The following is a 24,335-nucleotide window of genomic DNA, read 5'->3' on the forward strand; positions in this document are numbered from 1 at the left end:
CATTGAAAACATTTTCAATAAAACCTTAGACATTTAGACCACCCAATGGAAAAAATACTCCCCATAGTGTAGTTAAAACACTAAATATACGGAAAAAGAAAGTATGGTGAAAAGTATAAGAGAGAAACACAAGTCACAAATAGAGGTGGGTCCATCAAAATAACAGCTGATCATCCAACAAAAAGGTCCAAACCAGAAGGTGCTGTTGAAATAGACCAGTAGGTAAAGGCACCTACCATCAAGCATGACAACCAGGGTTTAATCCCTGGGACCCACATGGCAGGCGGAGAGAACTAACTTCCACCAGTTGTCTTCTGACCTCCACGTGTGTGGTATGGCACACACACACACACACACACACACACACACACACACACCATGGCATGCCACCGTATGCACATACACAGACAAAATAAATGAGCAGCTGGGATGGCACGGCAGCAGGAGAAACAGTACTAGATTCATCTTAACACAGTAGTAGTAGGTAATTTCAATGTCCCCAATTTCCAGCTCATTCTGGGGGGAAATCTAAATAGAAATACCTGGGTGTTTATAAAATGTAAATATATTTCTCTACACATAAATCAAGTCTCAACAAAAAGAAAAATTAAAATAATTTCTAGTATTATATCTGACTTCAATGGACTAGAGAAACTACAGAAAAGCCACACAAACTCATGAATATTCAACAGCATACTATTGAATAATGAATAGGTCATTGAAGAAATCAAGAAATAAAAATTTAAAAATCCTCAAATTCAATGAAAGTGAAAACCCAACGTATCAAATGCTTGAGACACAACGAAAGCAGTCCTAAGAGGTAAACTTAAGTCAGGCTGTGATGGCACACACCTTTAATCCCAGCACTCAGGAGGCAGAGGCAGACAGATCTCTGTGAGCTGACTAGTTTCAGGACAGGCTCCAAAGCTACAGAGAAACACTCTCTTGAAAAACTGAAGAAAAAAAAAGAGGCAACTTTACACCTATGATTTATTGCACTAAAAACAGAGATCACAAATGCATAGCTACTCCTTAGGGCCTTGGAAAAGCTAGAAGAATCCAAATCCAAAAGTTGCATTTGGAAATAAATGTGATCAGGATAGAAGCTAATAAATAGAAATAAAACAAAACAAACAAAAAACCAACCAGACAAAAATACAAAAAAAAAGAATCAATGAGAGGAAGATTTAATGATTCTTTGAAAAGACAAGATAAATCCTTAGTTGACTAATCAAGAGAAAGAAAAAGCCACAAATTAATAATAGAGATAAAGAGGGAGACATTTTGACAGACCAATGGAGTTTATGAAATTGTTGGGACATACCTGTGAAATCTATATTCTGATCAATTAGAAAAGTCTAAAAGGATTGGATGAAATTCTAGACAATATGACCTACCAATATTAAATCAGGATTAGATGCAACTTAAACAGATCTATGAATAATCCACCTAAGAAATCCACCTAAGAAATGAATAGTCCTAGATGCTACAAAATGCTCAAATAAGTACTGACTTATTAACCTTCAAGCTCCTCCATAAACTAGAAAGAAGAGGAGTGCTACCAAAATCTTAAAACAAAAATTAACAAAAATGTTCCAAGGAAGCCAGTATAACCCTAATTCCCAGACCGGATAAAATACACAGCACACACATTGTCAGCCAAGATAATTATAAGTCAATCTCTCTACTGAACACAAATATAAAATTTCTCAAAATACTTGGAAACTGAAATTAGGGACATATCAAATACATGGGAATCAATACGTTTAAGAGAGAAATTTTCCGATCATCTCAATAGATTCATAGAAGATCTTAGGAAAAAAATCCAATGTCCCTTAATGATAGAAACCTTGAAGAGATAAATCAAGAAAAGATCAAATCTCAATATAATGAGGGGTGTAAACAATAAACCTATATTCCTATTACTAAACAAAGAAAAACTCAAAGCTACCCATCTTGTCTAGACTTCTTCAATATAGTGCTTCAAGTCTCAGATCTATAGGACCAGAGAAACACATACAAAGGACACCAATAGGAAAGTGTGAGGGTTGGTGTCATTGTCCCAGAATCTAGAATCACCTGGGATAGGGGCTCCTAACATGTCTGGGGGATCTTTAATGTGTTCATTGTGGGAAGATCCACATTGACTATGAACCGGACAGTTCCTTTGGTAGGAACCACACAAAACGGGAAAAGGAAGGTGGCCCCTAAGAGGCATTTCTAGCTCTGTTTCCTGAAGGCGGACGCATTGTGATGAGCTGCCTCAAACTTTGTTGCCTGGACGTTCCTGCCATGAAAGATGGTACCTTGGATTGTGAGGTCGAAGCTGTTTTTGTCATGGTATTTTACCACTGCAACAAGAACAGGAACTAAGACACAGAAGAAGATTCAAAGTGTATCTATTTGTGGCAGTGTGATTCTATAATGAAGAGATCCTGTCGACTCCGCCAGGTAACTCTTGGAGCTGTCTTTGAACAAACTATTAGGGTACAAAATAAAAAAGACAAAATCAATAGCTTTTCTATACCCCAATGACAAACATGTTGAGAAAGAGCTCAGGGAAATAGTCTTGTTCAAAATTTCCTCAACAAACAAAACTCCAAGAAACTGAAAATCTGGTAATAAACATAATAAAGGGAAAATACCTTTAAAACGATGCAGAAGGAAACTGAAGGAGACACTTGAATATGTCTTCTTCATACTCGTGAACTGGAAGAATGAAAATTGTGAAAATGATCATCTTATCAAAACCACTGTACAGATTCAAGGCTAGCCCGATAAAAATGCCGTTTCCATCCTTTATATGAATAGCAAAAGAAATCTTGAAATTCATTTGAGAGCATAGAAGACCTTGGATAGCCTAAGCGATTCTGAACAAAAAGTTATGCCTGATTTCTTGTTGTACTGCAGAGCCCTTACTATGTAAAATCAATTGTCAAAGAATAAATTAAATTTAAAAAGCACCAATGAATCTTTCTAAAATTGTTCCAAAAATTGTAAATGAAGGAAGTTTTTTATTATATGAGGCCAGCATTACCCTGATACCAAACTAGACAATAGTATAAGAAAGAGAACTATAGAGCAGTGTCTTTTTTTAAAAATATTATTCTATGTGTCTTTTCCATCATGTATCTTGATCCCATTCATTTCCCTATCCCTTGTCATCTGCCCTCCGCATCTGCACATCCCCCAAATGAAACAAAATTTGAGAGGAAATAAAATAAAATAAAAGGGGGGTAACATGGAAAAGTCTCGACATAGAAGTTGCAGTGTGACACAATGAGTCACTCCATGTTCCCCTTTGTCCATTTATCTTTTCTTGCAAGTGTTCATTGCAAAGAGTCATTGATCTGGTTCGTGGTCTCTGGTTTCTACTACACTTTAAATGTTGGGCCCTCGCTAGGGCTCCTCCTGGACTTCCTGTTGTTGCCCTGTGCTGTGGAAGTCTTGCAGCTTTGGGTTTACAGGTCAGGTCCCTTCACATGCACTGGCAGATCATAGCTGGGGTGGATGATGGGATGGGCCAAGTCATATCCTTGGGTCTGGGCCTCGGCAGCTGTAGGGTTGGTCCACCAGGTGTGAAATGGGGACAGCTCTCTCATGCTGATAACTCTGGGGCTGACTCACCCACACCTGCACTGACAGGGTTGGTTCTTCCACTCTTACGATCACAGGGCCAAGAGCAATGTCTTTTGTAAGCACTGACCCAAAAGCCCTTGACAACATACTAGCAAATCAAATTCAGTGAAGGGTTTAACTATGGAATGGAAGAATAGTATTTCTGTCTGCTTGCTTGTTTTGACAAAGGTAGAAGAATACATCTAAAGTGTATCTAAATATAAAGGATTTTGACTAGCTAATGCAGTGTTAAAACAAAAAAAAAACTAACAAAATGAAGATCTCAAAGTTTTTATTTCAAAATTTACTGCAAAGCCATCATAACTCAAACAAAATGAACTTAATGAACCAATATTTTTGTTTCTTGTTTCCAGAGCCTTTTATAACAAGTTCTTTTAATTACCTGGATTTTGTCATCAAGTAACTTTTTTTTTTTTGGACTAATATTCCTTTCTTGTGTGGCCAAGAATATTTGCTATTATTTGACATGGTTTATACTTTTTGTGTGGGGTTAAGATACATCCACGGTCTCCCACAAACTAGGCAGCCGCTCTACTACTAAGCTATCCTCCAGCTTTATTCTTTAAACCCAGACAGACCATGGAAGACAGAAGAGTCTGGTGGTGACACTGTGGAGAGTCAGCCGTAAAGAAAACAGCAGCAGCAATATCATTTAACTTAAATAAATTATAAGTCTATTTTCAGTCATAACAAAATAGCATAGACTGGGTGCAAATGATAGGAATTTGTGCCTCAAAGTTTTAGTCTTGAAGTTCAACATCAGTGTGGTTAAATCCCGTTTCCCTTATTTGCTTGCACACGACCATCTGTGTCTTATGGTCACACATCTTTTTGTGTGCAAACATCACTGGTGTCTTTGTGAGTCCAGATTTCCTCTTGTGAGGACACAAGTCAATGTGAATTAAGACCTACCCTAACCGGTATGAGACAATCATGGAAATTTGAATAATGACAGAATATTTCATAAAATTAAGGAAATATACGTTGGAGACACAGTTCTTGTCTGGCATGCATGAGACACAAGTTCATCACCTTCTCTGTTGCTGTTGACGTGCGATATTAGTGGTACCAGAGCTTTAAGGGTAAAAATGCTGCCACCTGTGCTTAATAGACCAATTAAACAGACAAGTAATAGGAAAAGCAGGCACAGAGTTACTCAGTGTGACCACTCTGGGAAGGTAACAAAATAAAGATGCCCAGCGCCACGCCTCCTAATTCCATCTTTGAAGTCCTGACCTGAGGTTTAGTGTAAGTGGAGGGCAATGGAGGTGGAGAGGTAATCTCTCAATCTTGGTCAAGGTGCAGTCCTGCCTATCATTGACCCATTTCTGTCTTGTCTCCTGGTTTCTAGTTTGTCCTGAAAGTTGTTTGTACTGGGTGCGAGCCCTGTTCTATGAAACAGTGTTCTCCTTTGGCTAGCACCAGGGCCCAACTCTTTCCTTTTCCAGCATTAGACTCCTGGGGAAAACTCCACGTGCCTTGAAGTCTGACAGCCAAAAAGAGGGTGTTTTTGTTACTTTTCTGTTTCTGTGATAAAATATCATGACCAAAGATACATTATAGAAGAGTTCATTTGGGCTTAGGATTCCAGAGGGATAAGAGTTCATCATGGTGGGAAGTCATAGCAATGGACAGGCACTGTGGCCTGAGCAGGAAGTTGAGAGATCACACGCCATCCACATGCATGAAGGAGAGAGAATGATGTAGAAGTAGCATGGGGCTTTTGATTTCCAAGGCTCACCTCTAGTGACATACATCCCTCTAGCAATGCCACACCTCCCAGAGCCCCCCAAGCTAGGAACCAAGTGTTTAAGTGTCTGAGTTTATGGGAGACATTTCACATTTACATCGCCATGGAGGAGGCACAAATGTTTCTTTTAGAACATCATCTTTCTTGCCAGGATGGCTACATTAGTATTGGAAGTTTGCTTGGGAAATATAGTCATCTTTTTCATAGATATAGCTTAAATTATTTGTGAATTTCAAATTATCTCTTTGAAATATGTTTCAAGAACAGTTTATGAGAAAGGGGGAAGAAAAAGCAATATCAACGAAGCAAAGATTGGCCACTAGTTGATGTTATACACAAAGTAGTTCTGCATTCTCTTCTCTCTAGTCTTGGGAGTTTTCATAGTCAGGAAAAATGAAAAGTACAGCAGATACAACCTGATGATTCTCCTCCTTCATTCTCTTAGCTTCCTCCCACCCCTGCCAGCCCCTTCTCCTCCTACAGGTCACTTTCCCATACTCTTGTTTTGTTTTCTGTACCCTGTTTAAACAGAGCCATCTGCCTTACCATGGGCACAGAGCCGTCCAGTGGTGCCTGGTGTGCTTACCAGTGAGTACACAGCTGAAGGCAATGGCTCTCTCTTTCCCAGAATTCCTCAATAGCCAATGAAGAATTTTATAGTCTTAATTAACATTCCAAGTGAGTTGACTCTAAAATAGTAAGCGTGAAAAGCCTTACTATTTAAAGGGCAGGAATGGGACATCATTTCAGTCTGTGAAAGACTCAACCTGGGCCAGCAAGATGGCTCAGTGGGTAAAGGTGACTGCCACACAGACTGCAGGGTAACTGTGAAATGAAAGGAGAGAACCAAGTCATCAGCTGACCTTCGCAGGTGCGCTGCAGCAAGCACACAGCCCCCACACATTAACATACACAGACAAAAAGGAAATGTGATTTTACTTTTTTCCTTAAAAAGAATCTGCTTTGAAGGGCTTTGCTGGTGATGGGGTGGTATCGGGGAGGGAGTTTCACAAAGGAAGAAATGGCAGCCGGCCTCGAGGATGGGAAGGGGCCCAAGCAAAGTCACATGAACCTGGTGTAATCCTAAGAAATTCAATTCTACCGGTGCTTGGAATCTATTTGAAAACGACTGATTCAGAGAAGACCTGCCAGCAGAGAGGCGAGCTGGCTGACATATTTGCCTAACCTATTGTGAAACCCTGATTGCCAGATCCAAGAGATAGGTGTTGTTTTAAGTAATGTTATTTGTAAATAGAAAGCAAATATACTTGCCTTCCATTTCAATAATCCAAGTCCTGCGTTCAAAGGCTGGAATTTTGGCAGCTGAAATATCATCAATCAACCTTACACCTTAGCCTTCTACTGAGCTGCTTCAGCTTCCCAGGGACCCTCCGTGGGAAAACAACCACATTTCTTATTCATTCCCCTTGCTCTGTTCCTCTGTTGCCTTACCCATCAGTAGAACCATATTGTCTCAGGGTTTCTCCTGCTGTGATGAAAATACCAAGGCCAAAAAACAATTTAGGGAGGAAAGGGTTAATTTGGCTTATCCATTCCTAGCAAAGTCCATCATCAAAGGAAGTCAGGGGCAGGAACTCAAAGTAGGCTAGGAACCCGAATACAGGAACTGAAGCAAAGGCCATGGAGGGTGCTGCTTACTGGCTTATTCCCCATGGCTTGCTCAGCCTGCTTTCTTATACCAGCCAGGTTCTCTTGCCCAGGGATGGCACCACCCACAGTGATCTCCAACCTCAGCCATCAATCAAGAAAATGCTTCACCTGTTTTCCCACAGACTAATCTGGTGGGAACATTTCCTCAATTGCAGTTCCCTCTTCCCAAATGGCTTCAGCTTGTCAAGTGGACAAAAACCTGGTCAACATGCGTATCTTGGAGTTTATTCAATCCTCTGTCTTCACGTGTCTGTGGAAGGGAAGTCTGTGCTCACTGTGGTTTCCATGCCCTTATGCTTATGGTCTTCGGTAGTAGGTCCCCCTGGGAGGCTCTGTGGTCTGTGTACTTTACTAGTTGTTAAAAGAAAAGCATTTTTTTTTCTCAGCCAATTAAGGTCTCAGATTTGAGAACCTGCAAATGATCCTAGAGTAGACAGGTTAAATAACAGGAGGGTAGTGAAGATTTATCCACATGCATACAGGAGCATACAGATGAAAATGCTCTCTGAATAACTAGAGCTGGAAATTTGTATGCAGAGTTAAGAGGAGAACGGATGTGGAAAAGTGCTTCTATGGAGAAAAAAAAATGGGCATTTGGAGAAAAAAATAGAAGGTACCACCGACTATGATATTATTTGGCTAAGGAGTCACTCCATTAAATGTGCTTAGTCACCTTCCTGGCACAAATGTCTTCCTACCAAGTTTTATCCTAGTCCAAGAAATTATGACCTCTGTGCACTTGAGTGCATGCACACTACAGCGATTCTGCTAGAGTGTTCACATCGGTACACTACTAACCAGTCAGCTCAAATTTCTGGAACTGTTTGGAATCTAAACGTCTCAGCTCCAGTGGGTGGACAGTGCCGGGGAGCTCTGCTTTCAGCTCTGCCTCGGTTTGTTGGGGAAGTGTAGGATGCTCTACTCCTGTAGCTTTGCTTTCGCCACCTTGCTGTAGCCTTTAGTTGCTGGGTCTTAACTGGTCCTGTTACGAGTGTTCAGGGCTGTTTGTACCTTCCTCTATGGCTACTTCAGAAGAGGACCGGGAACAATTATGAGCAGACACAGTATTCAGGTTATGCACTAGCTGGATAACCAGGAATGCTTGTAGGAATGAACCTGAGACTACTTTGTGGCTGTTGTCTGCCCCACAGTCTGGTCTATTTGGAGGTGGAGTCTGCATGTGCAAGCTCTTAGCCTAACTTTGGTGCCACGTATAAAGTTAATCTCAGATCTGGAGTTACCCTAAGGATGGTTTGGGGAAAAATGCCAAAAAGTTATCTTACTTTTTTCTTTGAAACCAAGCTGGATGCTCTTTCTCCTCTCCCCATGTGCTCCCCTCCCTGCTAGATGAGCTTGGGGCAGAGGGCGAAGCTGACCTGCACCCCCGATGTGGCCTATGGAGCTACTGGCCACCCTGGTGTCATCCCTGCCAATGCCACCCTCATCTTTGACGTGGAGCTGCTCAACTTAGAATGAAGGCAGGAAGGAGCTCGAGGTGGCTGGAGATGTTTCCTGCTCTCTGTCCTAGCCTGCTCTGCCACTGGGACGGCTTCTCCTATAATCAACATAGCTTTCTGTAACCTTAAAGCTACATGGGCTCTTTCTAGCAGGAAGATAGCCATGAATGCTTTAACAGACACAAGCTAAATTTATTCTGACTAATTTTATCTCCGATGCTGGAGATGTCATCACTGAAATTCCACCGGCGGAGGGCTCAGTCTTCTAGACAGATTCTACTTCAGATTCAGTTGGGAGTCCATATCTTTGAAACTTTTGACCAAATGGCTAAAAGTTCCCACGGCTCCATTCCCAGGCTCCGTTAATTTGTTACGGTGCCTAAGCTGAGTTGAGGAAACGAACACATCCAGATGAAGAGATACCCATCAAGTGACATCTGAAAGGATCTCAGGCATGGGCACTTCCGTCCCTGTGGAGCTGGGGTGCGCAACTCATTCACCACACAGATGAGTTCTCTTTGTGTCCAGCTGTCCTGAAGCTCTGGACCATGCTATCTTGTGTTTCCGTGGAGACTTCATTGCATAGGCACAGCTGAAGCATGAACAACTGTGTGGATGAAAAGCAAATGACCACACTTTCAGTTAGATGCTTCAACTTCAGGGAAAAGTCTTAGATACCATCCCTTTATTTCAACTTTCTCTTTTCTTTTCTTTTCCTTTCCTTTCCTTTCCTTTCCTTTCCTTTCCTTTCCTTTCCTTTCCTTTCCTTTCCTTTCCTTTCCTTTCTTTTCTTTTCTTTTCTTTTCTTTTCTTTAAAACACTTACCTCGGACCAGCGAGATGGCTCAGCAGCTCTGACTATCTAAGCCTAATAACCTGAATTCAATTGTCTGGACCCACACGATGGAAGGAAAGGACTGACTTTTTTAACTTGTCCGCTGATCCTCTCTATGTGCACTGTGCACCTCTGTATGTACACACACACACACACAGACACACACATACACACACACATGCATACACACACACACACTCATTCACAATTTAATTGAAAAGGAGAAGAACCTGTCGGTCAACTGATAAGTGCCTGCTTACCTTCTCCAGGACCCTGAGCTTTCTTGCCATTGCCACATAAACCTGGGTGCGGTGCGTGCTGTAATCTCAATACTTGGAAAGGTGGAGGTAGAGCAATCAGAAGTTCAAAGTAATCCTGTGGCTGCTTCACCGTGGAAGCAGACCGCTGTGGACGCATACACAACAACAACGCATCCTAAATGCTGTCCTCTGACCTCTTTGAAAGTACCCACCTGTTCTCATGTGTGTAGTATAATAAAATTAAACTTAAAAAACAAAAACAAAAACAAATACCCCTTAACTCTGTGAAGAGACACCTGACTCATTTCCCTTCTGCCACAGTTTACATAATGCCAGCCAAGTGCTATAACAGACATATGTAGTCTCAGCTACACAGGAGGCTGAGGGAATAACACAGTGGTTGTGACATTGGTGTGTTAAGACCCTGGATTTGAGCCTCAGCAACTCTCTCTCTCTCTCTCTCTGTCCACCTGTCTCTCTCACACACAGACAGTTTTTTTTTTTCTCATTTCACTTCTATTCTGCTTTTTGCATCACTTTCCCAATAGTATAACAACATTATAGGGTAATGAACTTAAAAGGGACAAAGGCCCCTGGTTGTGGTTTCCAGTTCAAGGTTGCTTGGTCTTGGTACCTTTTGCCCTGTCATGAGACATCATTGTGGAAGGGTGTGGAAGAGGATGACGTTTTCCTTATGGTGTCTGTAAATCAAAGAAACTGGGAGGGGCTAGGTCTCCATTCAAGGACATGATCTGATAACCAAAGTACATTCTTAGGTCATACATCTTAATGTTTCCGCGGTCACTTGACAGAACCAGACTGAGGGCCGAGCCTTTAACATGTGGGCCACATTCCTGACCCCACATGGTAGCACTAAGGGACCTGGTACAGCCCTGCCGTTCTTTTTCATAGCTTAACCTCTTGGTCTGCTCACATGTTCTGGCAGATCTATATATCTATACCAAATTAAACAAATATGGTCTGTGATTCCCAGGATAGCCTCTCCATATACACCCCCCACCCTCCTCCTGGTCTCATACTTCTTTTAACAGTAAAACTTTTGGGAGGACTTTAAATCACCTCCATTGAGACCTGCCTCAAAATTTAAAAAATAAAATAAATTTGTCATTGCTTGGACCATTATAGAAAACTTTTACCAAGTACAACAGGAGTCTCTGAAAGCTGTAAATAAAAGCATGGGAGCAATATTGTGCATATAATCCATCTTTCAGTCTCTTTTTAAGTTGGAGTGATGCTGAAGACAAATATACTTGCATACAATATTAATATTAACCCAAATGCTCTCAGTCCTGTGAGAAGCCCTGTTGGAAACCTGGACCCTTGGAAGACTGGCACAGTCACACCTCACTCCCTTTGGAACATATGACATTCATCACGTTGAAATCCTCTGACAGAAGAGTGTGGTTGCTGGTCTGTGTCCTCCTTATGAACATGGTGACATCCTGTGAAGTGCTTGCTGGCCTCTAGCCCCGTTACAAAGAGCTGGGTCGGTGCTTGATATGATCTTCCTGATGTAGGGAGCAGGTGCTTTCCTTGCCTAGACAGGGCTGAGATTGCCTGTAACAAGAATTTTCAGTTTATGATCTGAAGACTAGCATACAGACAAAAAGTGAAAATTACGATATAGCCGAGGACATGAGAAACAATGGAATAACTGTGGTTTTTAAGATGTAATGATGTTCTTCAAAGCAGTCAGTCTGTGTGTCTGCTTCCATACCTACTGGTCAGGTCAGGAGCCTTCCTTACAAATAGCTTGCTCAGCATTGGAAATATTCGTTTGATGTCAATAACAGGTGTTTCTCTTGCCTAATTTTTGGCCCTTTGTTTTCTGAGTTAGACTTCCTTACTGAGTTCTAACTCAGTAAACTTTTTTTTATACCTTATCCACTTTTTAAAAAAAATTGTTTAATTTTTATTTAATTGCATTTATGTGTTTGAATGTTTTGTATGTATGTATGTATTATGTATGTGGACCAGGTACATATCTGGTGCCCTGAGAGTTCAGAAGAGAGTGTTAGGTCCCTTGGAGTTCTGGATGGCTGTTTGTCACCAAGCAACCAGTGCTCTCAACCACTAAGCCATCTCTCCAGCCCCTCCCTTCCCCACTCTTTCAATCTCTTATACCCTGGACCTAGAGGAAATCTTAAATCTCCTTGTTATAGAATCATTAGGGTCAGAGCCTGGGTCCTGGCAGCCCTCACAGCCCAGGCTTGGCCAATAATCAATGAAAGAAACAAGAGTGAACGCAGAGAAAGAAAATTTACTCATTGTGTCCACATGGGAAAGATAAAAAACAAAACAAAACAAAACAAAAAAACAGACAGTGACCCGCCCCGCAGGTTCCATCCTGGGGGTCCTGACATGAAGATTAGATGTGAATAGAAGGGGAAAGGTAAGCAAACTAAGCCATCCTGGCCAAGTGTAGTCCTGCCCATCACTGGCCCATCACTGGCTGGGATCCAGATAAGGGAGAACTGCGTGCAGGCTTTGTCCTCCTCGGGATGGTGCCAGGCTTCAGCCTCTTCCTGCTCCCAGAAAGAGATTCCTGAGGAAATTCCAATTTCTTGGGTACCATTGTTTCAACAACCATCTTTAGCCAAAGGCAGTGGCCCTTGCTTCTCCTTAGAATATCTTCATTACTTCCAGGATGGTTACAGGCTTGCCCTGACAGATGGGACACACTCACTGTCTTGAGTTCTTCCTCTCCCCCATGGGGGGACATGCAGGTGTCCAGTGCAGAGCCTGTTATTCTACCTCCAAAAAGCAGAACGTTTCCACCTCTCTCCTGATAGGTGCATTGTTCCCCCGCTGCCCTGAACTGCCCTTTCCTCCAGCTCCTATGACGTCATCCTTGATCTCCCTCCTGAGTCCATTTTTAAATTATTTTATTAAGAAGACCAAGACAAGGAAAGGTAACTGTATGTGTTGGGGGGCGGGGGAGTAGTATGTTTATCCAGCCATAGTAGCTGTTGGATTCCACAGGACAGCAACACACACACTATCAGGGATGAAGTTTACCCAAACTTGTTTCTCAATGAGAACTACAATTTCTCCTGTTTAAAATAGTTCACTTCTAATCTGACCCTTGTGGAAGCCAATCATGCACTTCTTTTCCTCAAATAAAACATTTACAAGTTCCGGAGAATAACTGAAGGGGAGGCAGAGACATAACTCAACACTTAAGAGTACAGAAGACAGGAGGTCAATTCCCAGCACCCATGGAAGGCTCCTCAAAACCAGCTTCAGGGGGATCAGCTCCTGGAAGTCCTCAGGCACTGGCGCTAACATCCACATACCGTCCCTCCCATCACAAACACATAAATAAAAATTAAATTAAAAACATTCCTAAGATATCCAACATCACTTTGGGATTTACAGTTTGAGCACAAAACAACGCAGTGATTAAACAAACAACCAAACAGAACAGAAAAGAAAAACTGTGCCTGTATTCTCAGGGGCCTGAGATTAGCTGTGCAGTGTGGAGAACTCCTGTTTTGCTATTGGCCCAAAATGAGGATGTGTTGCCAGGCTTGGAGGCCACTGAGGTCCTGGTTGACTTTGAAACCACCTCCCATTTCCTTGTTTCCCCTAGAAAAGTTAACATCAGCTCTGTTAACATCATTTGTGACTCCTTGGAATTGAAAATAGTGTGTGAAAAGGTGGGGATTCATGGTTTTGTTGAACCCTGTTGAGGCAAAGCTACTTCTTGGTCAAAAGAACGGAGGAGTGTCTCTGGCCTTGGGACGTGGCATTCTGGTCTGCTACAGAGATTAGATCATTACCTACTATTATCTCCTCCCGTAAGAGTTAATTCAGGTGAGTTTATCAACCATTTCTTCACGTATCCTAAGCTCTTTCAAGTAGAAAGGAGGAGTAATTGTTCCCTTTAGGAGACAATGTACACCAGTCGCTTCTCATGGTTTCTCTCAGGGGTTCTCCAGCCCCGCTGCACAGTGCCAAACCTCAGCTGCCCTCCATGAGCACATGTTTCCCTCCCGTCCAGTGCAGTCCCTAACAGATTTTCATTCTTGCAAACACTGTTGATCTTCCCCCTTTCTTCTTCTTTACTTTCGGATGCTGGCAAAGTCCAAGTATGCTTTTCCAGACACCTTGGGTTTCCCTCCATCCCCTCCTTCCCAAGCGTGGCTGCTTGGTGACCTCTAGTGAAAATGGAGGACATTTTCTCTTCCTTGTCTATCTTCCCCCTATCCACAGACACCCAGGCTTCAGCTTGCCTACCCTGTTAGTAATTGTCCTGACTTGATAGAGTCATGGATTGGGAATTCAGGGGGAAGTTCAAAGAGTCTGGTGGGGTCATTTACTACTTTGAATTAAGAGTCTATGGTTCTGGTCAGTTGGGCTGAAAAATCGTCTGCGATTAACAGGATCCTAGAGCCACTGAATGGAATCTTTGCTTTACTGAGACAGTTGATGCTGTTCAGCTGGCACTAAGAAATAAGAGGTGAATAAGAAGAGACCAGGTGAAATCTCCTGGAAAGGGGTTCACCACACTGGAATACAGAAACTGTGTTCCAGAGGCAGCCAAGGTTGTACGCAGGGCGGCCAGCAGAAGTTGGTAGTCAACGCCTTAGCACCTGGTATTGGTTTGGAAAGCCTGAAAGGGCAGCTGAGGCTAGGCTCCATGTGTCTAGGGTGGAATCCGGGAAGAGAGCCTTTGGAGAAGCTATTGGTGAAAGCCCTGTTGCAGCTGAAGACCCTAGCATTCTGGAGACACCAGTACCGTGGGATGATGCGGAAGGACAGCAGTAGCCCTAGAGTGGAGAAGACCTGAGGCCATGAGACCAGTTGTGTGTGCTGTAGAAAGTCGTTTGGACAAACTCAGAAGGTCATGTATGATTCTCACATGAATCCAGAAGTCTGGCACTGAGCGTTACATGGTTGGACTTTGGTTTTGTTTTGATCTGATTGTGACTGCCTGGTTCTTTCTTTTTGGAGCAAGAAAGGATTGAACTTATTTTGACTCTATAGGAGTCCACAGTTAGACTTTGAATTAAAAGAAAAAAAGAAAAATTTTAAATTGTTTGAATTTGTGGATTCTGTCTGACTTTTAAGTTTATAATGAGTTTTATATTGTACTTATTAATATGTGATGTTAAGTAAAAAGAAAAGGTTATTGTTAAATAGTGTTGTTTTGGTGTGTTAAGTTTACAGTGAATCAACTGTCCGGGCTATTTTTTTTTGTCAACTTGACACAAACTACAGTCATCTGAGAGAGCCAAATCTCAGTTGGGAAAAGGCCCCCATACGACCTGGCTGTAGGGAAGCCTGTAGAATATCTTTTTTCTTTTTTCTTTTTTTAATTAGTGATTGATTTGAGGGCCCAGCTCTTTGCAGGTGGGGCCACCCCTGGGTTGGTGGTCCTGGGTTCTAAAAACAAACTAAGTCTGTAAGCAGCGTCCCTTCGTGGCTTCTGCATCAGCTCCTGCCTCCACATTCTTGCCCTGTTTGAGTTCATACTTTGATTGCTTTCAATGATTGACTGTGGTGTGGAGGAGTAACTTTTCTCCCCAAGATGCTTTTGAACATGGTGTTTCAACGCAATAGAAACTCTAAGACTGAAGCCATAGCTGTAGAAGTTTCACCGTCAGGAGAGAAGAATTTGGTATCTTCCAGTTTATCTGTCTTTTTATCTAAGGCATTGAATCACGCTTTTCTGTACAGCCACCTAAGAGAAGCCCCCATCTTCTAGCAAAGGATCCTTCCATTCTTTCTTGCTAGTTGCCTGATAAAGTCCCCAAACAAGAAAGGAATCAGGTAACTTTAGGAGTGAGATCCTTCCTCTCATCAGGGGGAGCATCTACCCCATCTCTATAAATCCCCAGAAAGTCCACACCAAGTCCAGCCATTACAGTAATTCGCCTAAACTGCGTCCTCAGTATCTTGTCGTTCCTCAAATTCACAAGGGCGAAGGAACTAATAGTAGATATTTCATTCGAGGCCTCTGACCCCAGGGCAAAGGCTCGCCTGGGCCTTGACCCCGGCTTCCCGCCTCCGTAGCCCAGGAAGCCCCCCGCCCACGTGTGTCTAGCCGGCCGGTGGGACCGGCTTCTCCTGCGCGCGCTCGGCCGGGCGGCGCAAGCTGACGTCACGGCGGCGGAGCCTGGGGCGCCCGTGGACTGTGATCAGACGCGCCAGGCGGGAGGCTGTGTGCAGGTCGGCGTGCGTGCGGGCGTGCGGGCGTGCGTGCGGGCGTGCGTGCGGGCGAGCAGATCTGGGCGGCGGGGCTGCGGCTCCACCCGGGACAGCGAGGTGAGCCGCGTGCAGGGGAGCCGGGCGAGCGTGCTGGGCGCCGTGCGTGCGTGCGTGCGGGCGAGGGGACCGGGTGCGCGTGGGGTGTGTGTGGAAGTGAGCAGGGAATCCGAACTGGTTCGGTCATTTCGCCAGACATTTGTGCGGTGCGGTGATAGCGGGGCTGCGGTACCGGGCGGGAGAAGAAAGTCCAACCCCTGTGTGCTCCCACTGTTTGAGGAGTATCATTGGATGGAAGGAGTAAACTTGAGGAGTGAGAGTCAGTACCACAAGTGGAGAAGTTTTCAAGGGGACTGAACAGCTCGTTGCTAACCCCACCCCCGGAGCCTAAATTTTGTCCGTTTTAGGTGTCTTGTTACTGGGCTCCCTTTCGGATGTTTCTGTGAATAGTTGAGTCTTTTATTGCTATTTTTTTTGCCTTTGCTTTACATTTTGCTCTCTGGCAGTTTCATATATGTATGTAATACATTCCCATTACTCCTCAGTTGTCTATTTTTTTTTCAGGGTCGGGTTTTTTCCTTTGTTTCTCGGGTTGGCTGGGAAATTGAAGTCATAATTCTCCCGCTTCAGCCGAGAACTTTTACCGGGTGCTGTCACACCAAGCTCTTGATTTTTAATAATTAACTTAAAAAAAACCCAACTTATTGCAATAGGTACTAAAATAATAGCGAAAGTTTTTGTGCATAACTGAGTCTTTGCTCTCCAATCGCAGGGAAGCTACGAAAATATCAGATTTTGAGCTCATAGTTAATTTCCTTAGAAAGACAAAAGCCGTAGTTAGGGAACAATATTCAAGGGTGGTAATAAAATAAGCCTAGCGGTGGTGACACACACGTTTAGGCAGAGTCGGACAGATCTCTATGAGTTCGAGACCAGTCTGGTCTACAAAGTGAGTTCCAGGACAGCCAGGGCTGTTACTTAGAGAACCCCCCCCAAAAAAACCCCAAAATAAGTAAAATTAAAATGGAGATGAGTAGATATGGATAGACCAAAATTATAATTATTTCTCCTGCTCTGGTGATAATTAATCTCAATGAGTATGTTCATTTTTTCAGGAAGGGCAAATGCAATCTTGGCAAGATTAGAGAGACCCCGTAGAACATGGATTGACACTCTGGATTTGAGCCTGGGGATATGGCTAGAAATTAGTCTTAGGTAACATCAGGTAATTCAACTGCCCTATATTCTTCAAGTTTATTTTACAGGTTAAAAATTAAATTTTTAGAAAGCAACAACCTTTGTGACTTCTCTCTGAAGGTGTGCTGGGTGAATGTCTTACAGAGAAAGAGGAACACTTCCCAAGGGCTCTGTGAACCTCAGCTGACCTTACACAGGGCAGCTGTCCTGGTTCCTTGCCCACCGTGACTATACTGTAGGCTGGAGACGTGGAGGGTTGGAAAGTAAGGGAGAGCCCAGTTATTTTAAAGGAAGAAGAAAACATTTCACCTTCCACGAGCGGTTCCACTAGTTTGACTTAAAATACTAGCCTTGGAATGACTAGAAGAAGTGCACTTGAGTGTGCCCTAGAGGGCTTCCTGTGTGCAAGTGTGTTGCACAGCCTCTCCTGCTTACACTCAAGCTGCTGGGCAGGCATTTTATTGCACCTTTCCAGGAAAGGAAATCAAGAGTTTCAGGAGAAAAAGACTGCCCTTTTATCAGTGTTCACCATTCTGTCCCCCTCTCTCCTTATCTTCCTGTTTCCCCGCCCATTCTTTCCCCTCTGTCCTTTCCCCACCCCTCAGCCTGACCTAACTGTAGGGGGGGGGGGAGGGCAGAGGATAATCTCAGGTGTCCTTTCTCAGGCCACCCACATCTCCTTGTTTCCCCGGAGAGGCTCTCACAGTAGTCTGGAGCTCACCCAGTAGAATTGACTGGCTTATCAGCTGGCACCAGGGATGCCCATTCCCTGCCTGTTGCTGCCTCCCCATCACTGGAATTACAAGGCAGATCTGAATCTTGACAAGTACTCTACTGACGGAGCTATCTCTGTGGTCCAGGAATGGTTATTTTCTATAGATCCTGCAGGTCCTTAGTAGCTCACTGTAAAGGCACCCAGGGAGAGGAGACTATGAGTTGATGGGGAGACAGACCGAGCTTGGGTCTTTCAACTGTGCCATTCCTTTTCTCCCATTAAATAAGTCGCTTCATATCTGTATGACAATTTCTTCTTGAGGCCAGCGAGCACAGGAGCTAGGACGATCCATATTTAAGGGGCCCTGAATGGGTTCCTGTATGGGTCAGCTGAAGCTCCAGGAAAGTGGTACGCTGGGCTGTGGACATTTAGTACTTTTGTCTGACCTGTCAGGGCTAAACGAGGTAGTTGTGTAAGTTTTATGCGGTGTAAGTATTACACAGATGCAGTCACGCACGACCCGGGAAGAGGTTAAAGTGCTAGGGACCCAATCCCAGCAGACCAGCAGCTCATATTCTCTCTTGCCAAGTTAAGCTCCTAGCTGTGATGCTCAAAGGAGACAGCATGTTGTTTCGAAACTGTGAACTGTTGTGTTTATCTGTAAATAGCAGTATATAAAGTACTATATTAAATTATAGTCAATATGAAACTATCAAGACAGCTTTTCTATACTAATTACAATCTGCTGTATGTCTTATATCACGTACAGCGTATTCTAGTTCACACTCTCCACAGTTCAAGTCACACATAGCTCGCCGTACCATTCTATACAACGCAGCTCTAGGGGCATTAAATTGGCACATGGATAGAAGTTAACTTAGGTTGGTTTTTTGCTGTAAAATTTATTTGTACTTGCAGCCTCTTGCTTTTAATCACTAAAAGTTTGTTTCTAAAAGTTATTCTTTTACTCGCAGAAAGAATGCTGTCGCAGGAAGAGTAGAAACCAAGGAAGTAAGAGTTCCCCATCATTTCAGTGTGCGCCCTCAGTGGTAGGGAAGTCTAAGAGACCCTGCTCTTAGTTTTGCAAACCTGTGGTCTGAGTTAGATTTATAATCTCTCTGACTCTTGGCTCCTGTTACATAACATGGAGATGTTGTTACTATGTTAAAATAAATAAATATTTTTTTTTGATCTCTGCCCCATCCCCATCAGAGACCTCTAGGACTTCTTTGTATCTTTCTGAGATTTCGGGTCTTTTGCTGTGCTTCATGAGGTTAGGTTCCAGAGATTTATCACTGAGTTACACCCCCAGCCCCAACCAGAGTGGTTAGTTTGTCCACACTGCAGTTTACGTGAGTGAGGTGGCTTAGGGTGGGGCTCCTCGGTAGCCTTTGGACGGGCTTTACCTCAGGAAGGCCTCATGATGAGGAGTGAGGACCTTTAGCTCCACCTGTCGTTCTCTGGAAGAGGGGGAAGGGGTTGGTGGTTCAGCTATAAAACTTGTTCAGCAGTGATTGCTGAGCAGAAGCTTCAGTTCCCTGGGGAAAGCCCTGACCCTCAGGGACGGGGCCCTCTCTCAGCTCTGCAGGGTCAAAGCTAGAAGCCGGCTCGCTGAGGACCCTGGCGGACATCTCTGAGAGTAGGTATTTTTCTTGTCATTCATCTGTGTCTTTTATGACAACTATCCTTTTGTTTTATTTTGTGCTTTTTTTTGAGTCAAGGTCTGTAGCTGTTGCTGGCCTGAAAGTTGCTATCTGTAGACCAGGCTGGGCTTGAACTTTCCCAGGTTTATAGATAAACACTACCTTGCGCTGCTCTCAGTGTCTTTTGTTGAAGTCTGTTAAACTTAAGTGTCTCCCTGCATTGTGTGAGCTTACCTATATTTATCCAACCCAAGAGGGGCTCTGGGAAGTCTGACGACAACCAGTTTGAAGGACAGGGGACAGCCTACTATGGAATGGATGGCTGAAATCGGGGCTGATTACTGAGTAGATAGAACACAACTGAGTTATTGGATATCAAAGCTGGTGTCCACTGCAGAGTTCCCTGGTGTATGGGCCTGTCTCTGACGCAGTTACGGGAATGTTCGTTTTGTGAGAGTGTAGTAAAAGAGAAGCTACCTATCTTATATGTCCAACATACCACCTATGATTAATGTTCCAAGTAAAATGTTTCTCTTCAGAAATCACAGAGCAACAGGCTGCGTTTAGTTAAAATCTAGCAATATAACTTGTTGTAACGAAACCTAGTAGTAGGTGTCATTCACACCTCCACCCTCAAACCTAAACTAAAAGTAGAATTTATTTGGCACGTGTGGTGCTGATTTGCACAACGAATAAGTAGCCTCCTTAGGCGGTGGATCCATTCCAATACAGATGCTTTTTGGCCACTTAGTTGATTTCCCTAAATTTATAAACAGGTCATTGTGTCTTGGTTTCTAGATATAGATACAGATCTCCCTTCCTCCAGGAACATGTGCTCAGTCTTACTCACCTGTGGAAGCAGAGTAATTATCCCCCAGTGCTGTAAATTCTTCCCCTTAGTGACTGCTTTAATATAAGAGATTATTCAAGTGGCTTGAATTTTCAACAACAGGAACAGTTGCCTCCCCTTTCTTCATTCTGTACTGTAAGAGTGAAAAGATGCCGCTGGGACGGACTGCCAGGTTTTCTCTCCCTGTCTTGCTCAGAGGTTTTCCCTGAAGGTTGGTTGGATTCCATAAGGGGCTCATGACGTCATCTCAGCTTCAGCTAATCAGAAGTTGAAGTTTCAGGAAATGTTTTTGTATTTTCCTTTTTTGTAACACAGCACTTTGCAAAAATACAACCTTGACTGGTTTTGTACAGATTCAAATTTAAAATGTCTTCAAGCTCAAAGATTATGCTTTGAAGAAAAAAGATTTTCCTTTCAATGCAATCACCGAAGAATGTTGTTCATTTTCTTATTTGTCTTAATTTTGAAGCATTTGTCGACTTACTAAAGTTGCAAGTAAACAACACAACAGTCTAGTCCAGAGCAGCCTGCTGATGCGGTTCATCCTTTAATGTTAGCACAGTACTGTAGTGCTGGGCATTGTGTGCTCCATCTCCCTTCGCTGGTCTTTCATCGCTTTCCTTTAGGATCATCTGAGTTTGCCACATTATAGTTGACGGCTGTGTGTGTGTGTGTGTGTGTGTGTGTGTGTGTGTGTGTGTATCTTAGCTTCTAGTATATAAAGCAAGCCTTATTTTATTCGTGATTTTGATCTTGACACCAGAAAAAATACTAGTCCATTAATACGTACATTGCACCTTCTTTGTGTGTGATACTCTCTCATGACTGGGTTGGTACTCTGTTTTCGGGGAGAACAACATAAAAGTAAAGTGCCCGTCTAAGTACATTCTGTGAGTATCCTGCGGTATGAGTGACGGATGCATCTCACTGATGACAGTCACCTTGGTGAAGGATCTTACTTTTCCCTTTGTAAATAAGGTCTGCCTTTGGAGACACACGTGAACTGTGTATAACCTGTTTCTTCTTAGACTTCTCCTCAGTGATTTTGGCACACAGTTGTAGAACATATTGTACATTGTAGTTGTTTTACTGATATATTTTAAAAAGAGTAATACCTCGAAGGGGCAGCTAGCTGTGACTTTCCTTCACTTAACTCTTTGTGTCCGTACTGACTTACGGAATTTTATTTTGTATGTTGGGCTGTAATCCAGTATTATTCCTATTTGATTTGCTGCTCAAATTGTCCCAGCTTTTGCTGCAAGGTTTGATGCTATGCTCTTTCTTGTTATATGTTCGCCTCTAGCATCATTTTTTGGAAGTATTTCCTTCTTCTCTGGTACCCGCAAAAATTTATAGGCTCATGTGGCAAACCTGGCACTCTGGTTATGCTTATTTAGCATGGTATTAAAAACTGAGTTTGTCCTTGGTACCAAGTATCTTCTGAGACTCCGTTTTACGGTGACTAGAATCCAGGGCCGTGTGCCTCTGTGTAGGCTAATAGGCACCCTCCCTCTGTGTGATCTCCACACAGACTCCTACACTAGAAAAGACCTGATCATAGTCGTCAGTGCGGATTCCCTCTTGAGAATCCAAAAGGGAGACTCTGAGAAAGAGAAAAAACCTGCAAGAGTTAGAAGTTTAAAGTGAATGCCCAGTTTTTAAATCAAATATTGACCTAATAAGTAATTTAAATATGTAGTCCATATGTTAGCTTCTGTTTATTAAACTCTGGTAAGGAACCAGGAATATTTTGTTAGCTGAGTAGCTTCATTAAGCTGTCTACCGACTAATTACTGAATGGATATGAAAGGAAGTTATGTGGAGACTGAGATTTTCAAAGTGTCCTTCCATCAATTACACAGCTTTTTCCTCTTTAGTGTTATCCTGGGACAAGTCTTTAATCTTGCTACTTCCTTCTCAAAATAAAAGTTCTTGGCAATATTTTTATTTCCTGTGCTTCCCCCCACCCCACCTCAAGTTTAGAACAGAATGTAGCATGCACAGACTTTGAGATAGACTCCCTCTATGTTTTTTAACCTGTTGGTTGAATCTAGAGTAGTGAAGTGTTCAGTTAAATTTCAAATAACTATTTACTCTGCTCATTTTAGCCTTGGAACAGTACCATAGTGATGCATTGTGGTGGGCACGGCCTGTAGAAAGCACTAGAAACCAGAACTGGGAAACATGCAAGCTTTTTCCTTCAAAGGAGGGAAGTGACGTCTGTTCATCCCGAAAACTGGAGTGGATGTTGTTGAACAACCTGGTGACCCTTTGCTATCCTACAGAGTCAGCCTTCACCCAGTTCCAGATACCCCAATACCCTAAGCAATCCTCTCAGTCAGTAGAACACATCTTTATGCTTAGTACAGACCCCCCCCCCCCCAATCTTGAATGCTGTTTATGCCAGTAGAACGCATTCTTATGTTAATGGTCACGGGTGCTTTGTTGAAGAGATGCACTTTGCAAGGGAATTTTGATGCAACCAAGCCAAAAGTTTTATTGTGATATTTGTCCCCCCCAAAGTTTTTCTGTGTTGGGACTGGAGAGATAGCTCAGAGGTTAAGAGCACTGACTGCTCTTCCGGAGGTCCTGAGTTCAATTCCCAGCAACCACATGGTGGCTCACAACCATCTGTAATGAGATCTGGTGCCCTCTTCTGGCTTGCAGGCATACATGGAGGCTGAACACTGCGTACATAATAAATAAATAACTTTTTTTTTTTTTAAAAAAAGAAGTCTTTGTAAGTTGGATTCATCATTATTTATATAAGAAAAGTTTTCCTGTGTTTAAATGCGTAGGAAAAACAAACTGATCAGACTTCAGAAGCTTTAATCCAGCAGCGGCTAAAGTCGTGTTGACCTGAGTTTCATTCTTAATCTCACCCTGATCATTTCTTGCCTAAGGCTTGAAAGGTCCCCCACAATGCATTATTGGATTTGAGATGATGCGCACCTAGATTAGTGGCTTCTTCTGCTATAATTACAGGTACCACTATGTGTAGCGCCCGCCTGTACTACGTGACAGTACGGTACTCTTCCTGTATTGCAGCGCCTGCACTACAGGACCATTCATAAACCTCAGGCAAGGGGCTGGAGATTGAAACAGACAAAGACACACAGAGACAGCACAGACAGAGACACACACCTCTAGTCACTGGTAAAGAAGCCCTTAATTGAATAGTACCATGGAGGCTTATATACCCAACACCAGCAGGTGAAAACCTCATCTCCTGATCCTCAACCGAGGACAAGGCAGCACGTGCTCAAGAAGCAGAGCTGGACACAGCTTTCGGTAGCTCAAATCAGAAGGCCAAGTAAAGGCCACTAGCGGGGGAGATCAGCTGGAGGCCAGGACTCCAAACGGTCCCAACAGTTATGATTTTTGTGGGACGTACGCCTGACATAAAATACATTTGCTGCTGTAGGCTTCATAATTTAGAAACCAGTGCTGCTGTAGACCTCTGCTTTTCTGTTTATGTTTATTGACATCTGGTTATGATTACTTTTATTGAGTTACGAACTAGAAGTGAACAGGAATAAGGACCTTAATGTGGTAGACATTTGTTAGACGCATATTAGACTCTTGAGGAAGGACTGGGTGGTAGACCCTGTGTTGGGTAGCCTCCTGTAAAATTCTGATTCCGAAATTTAGCTTCATTGTTTGCCTGGATCTCTTGTTTTTTGCTCTGGATCTCGGGGTCTAAAATTCTGCGTCCCCCCCCCCGCCCCAGTGCTGCTCATCTTCCCATGACGCCATTATGGTTAGAGGCCTCAGATGGCGTCCTGTGGGATTTCTCCGTACCCTTCACAAATCTGAAGCTAAGTTTCTTCATTTGTGTTATTTTGTTTGTAGTTTAGTAATAACAACTATAACATTTCTAGTGGAGCTTTAACATTTCATTCTTGCCATGATTTCAATACCTGTGACACATTGTGAGTCTTTTATTGATAGGAATCCTTGAGCATAGGGTATGAGGAGATCTGAAGGATCCAAAGTAATAGACATTGTTAGGTTCTTTTTTTTTTTTAGTAGCTGTAATCTGCTGGCAAATTCAACTTATGGAATTATGATTTACATTTTTAATTTTG

At 43.0% G+C, this 24,335-nt stretch overlaps 1 protein-coding gene across 3 annotated transcripts in view; it reads left to right on the forward strand.

Moving 5' to 3' along the window:
* LOC125404005 (broad substrate specificity ATP-binding cassette transporter ABCG2) overlaps positions 1 to 24,335 on the forward strand; it is a 91,524-nt gene that overhangs the window by 26,982 nt on the left and 40,207 nt on the right. Inside the window, exon 1 of one of the 3 annotated variants that reach the window (XM_048439643.3) lies at positions 15,813 to 15,902. The exons of 1 other annotated variant lie outside the window; for it this stretch is intronic. The gene's annotated coding sequence lies outside the window, so the exon portion shown is untranslated. Of the gene's footprint in view, positions 1 to 15,812; positions 15,903 to 19,238; positions 19,394 to 24,335 lie in introns of those variants that run through there. One more of the 3 variants, XM_048439644.3, reaches the window with a different exon arrangement.

The sequence above is a fragment of the Myodes glareolus genome, chromosome 6 (genome assembly GCF_982192425.1).
Source record: "Myodes glareolus chromosome 6, mMyoGla1.1, whole genome shotgun sequence".
In the NCBI taxonomy this organism is placed as follows: Eukaryota; Metazoa; Chordata; class Mammalia; order Rodentia; family Cricetidae; genus Myodes; species Myodes glareolus.